Raw genomic sequence first — 2,560 nt, forward strand, 5'->3', positions numbered from 1 at the left:
GGAGGCCGCATGATTGGAAACGTGAAGACGGCACGGCCTGGCTGGTGGAGCGGGAAGCGCCGTCACGTTGACTGAGGACACAGACCTCCTGCCCGCTGGGCCGGGCCTGCTGCCATTCTTCTCAGGGTGGGGTCCGCAGGTCCGGGTTGCTCTCGGCCCCCGACCTGCCTCAGAGTCCGGGGGGCTTTGGAACTGTGCCTTCCCATCTCCACCCACCCTGGCTGGTGCCATGAGGGGCCTGGATCCTGGGATCCTGTTCCTCTTGGGCAGCAGAGACTGGGGGACCAGAGGAGATGATGGGTCTTCAAGTCCCACATTCGAACCCCTGCCCACCACTGACAGTCTGGGGGTTCGAGATGAGGGAGTTGAGGTCTCTGAGCCCCAGTTTTGTCACCACTAAAATGAGGCCGACATACTGGGGCAGAGTGCCAGCCCCAGGGCTAACAGAGGCCTGTTTCCTACTGACAATCCCTCTTACTCCTAAAAACAGCTCCAACAACCACACACTAGGGAACGCTCAACCCAGGCCAACTTGTCAGAGGCACGTGAACCAGAGCGACTCCATCTTGAATGGGGGCTGGGTAAAGGGAGGCTGAGACCTGCTGGGCCACATTTCCAGGAGGCTAGGCATTCTTCGTCACAGGATGAGATATGAGGTCCCCACAAGATACAGGTCATAAAGACCTTGCTGATAAAGCAGGTCGCAGTAAAGAAGTTGGCCAAAGCCGCAAACCCAAGATGGCCACGAGAGTGACCTCTGATTGTCCTCACGGCTCATTATGTGCTAATTACAATGCGTGAACTGCTACAAGTCACTCCCACCAGCACCACGACAGTTTACAGATGCCATGGCAACATCTGGAGGTTACCCTACATGGTCTTGGAAGGGAGGGCAGAAACTCTCAGTTCTGGGAATTGCCCACCCCTTTCCTGGAACACTCATGAATAGCCCAACCCTTGTTTAGCGTATGATCAAGAAATAACCATGAAAATGGGCAACCAGCAGCCTTTGGGGCCACTCTGCCTATGGGGCAGCCATTCTTTTTTTTTTTTTTTTGAGACGGAGTCTTGCTCTGTTGGCCAAACTAGAATGCAGTGGCATGATCTTGGCTCACTACAACCTCCGCCTCCTGGGTTCAAGCGATTCTCCTGCCTTAGCCTTCCTAGTAGCTGGGATTACAGGCACCTGCCACCACACCGTTAATGTTTTGTATTTTAGTGGAGACAGGGTTTTGCCATGTTGGACCAGGCTGGTCTCGAACTTCTCACCTCAGGTGATCCACCTGCCTCGGCATCCCAAAGTTATAGGATTCCAGGAGTGAGCCACTGCGCCCGGCCAGAGTAGCCATTCTTTTATTCCTTTTCTTTCCTAATAAAGTTGCTTTCACTTTATGGACTCACCCCGAATTCTTTCTTCCGTGAGATCCAAGAAACCTCTCTTGCTGTCTGGATTGGGACCCCTTTCCAGTAACAAACTTTCTTAACCTCTCAGACCCCTCGTCTCTTCATCTGTAACCAAAGACAAAGCCTCCCCCGAGGTTCCAACAGTGAGGAGAGAACACATGGGAAACGAGGGGCACAGAGTTGGTGTGCAGAACCAATATCACAGACTGGGTGTCAAGCCACTGTCATATTGGAAGTAATATCATGCTCTCCCCTACAAGTTATGAGGAACAATATCACAGGGGGGTGTGTACCTTCTCCGGTAGTGGGAGTAGTATCATCATCTCTTCCTTTACATGACAGGAACAATATCACAGGGTGGGTGTACACCCCGTGTGTTTTTGGAAGCAATGTCATTCTCTCTTGTTCTAGGTTTTATGATTCATATCACAGGTGGGGTGTACACATCATCCACTCACCCCCTGGATATCAGCAACCATATCACAGAAGAGGTGTCCACCCCCTTCGATACTGTCAGCCATATCATCTTCCTCCCGCCTGGATATTAGGAACAATACCCCGGGGTTGGGGGCGGTGTACACCCACTGTGATATCGAAAGTAAACTCAGCCTCTTTCCCGTTGGATATTAGGAACTATATCACAGGTGTGTGTGCACCTTCTGGGATATTGGGAGTACTGTCAGCCGCCAACCCACTGAATATTAGGGATAATATAGGGGGGACAGGGTGGTTACATCCCCTGCGATATTGAGAGCAATATTCTTCTCTTTCCCCTGTACATTAGGAACCACATCACAGGGGTATGTACACGTCCTTCGATATTGGGATTAATGTTATTGTCTCCCCCAACTGAACGTCAAAAACGATATGACAGAAGGGTGTACACCCCCTGCGATATGGCCAGTAATATCATCGTCTCTACCTTTGGATACTAGGAACAACATCACAGAGGGTGTGTATACTCCCCAGCAATATTGGGCATAATGTTATCCTCTCTTCCCCTGGATATTAGGAACGATATCCCTGGTGGTGGGAGGTGGAGTACGTTAAGAACAACATCACTGAGTGGGTGTCCACCCCCTGCGGTATTGGGTGTAATATCATCCTCTCTTCCCCAGGATATAAAGAACAATATCACAGGAGGGGTGTACAGCCA

Source organism: Macaca nemestrina, chromosome 8 (genome assembly GCF_043159975.1).
Source record: "Macaca nemestrina isolate mMacNem1 chromosome 8, mMacNem.hap1, whole genome shotgun sequence".
NCBI lineage: Eukaryota > Metazoa > Chordata > Mammalia > Primates > Cercopithecidae > Macaca > Macaca nemestrina.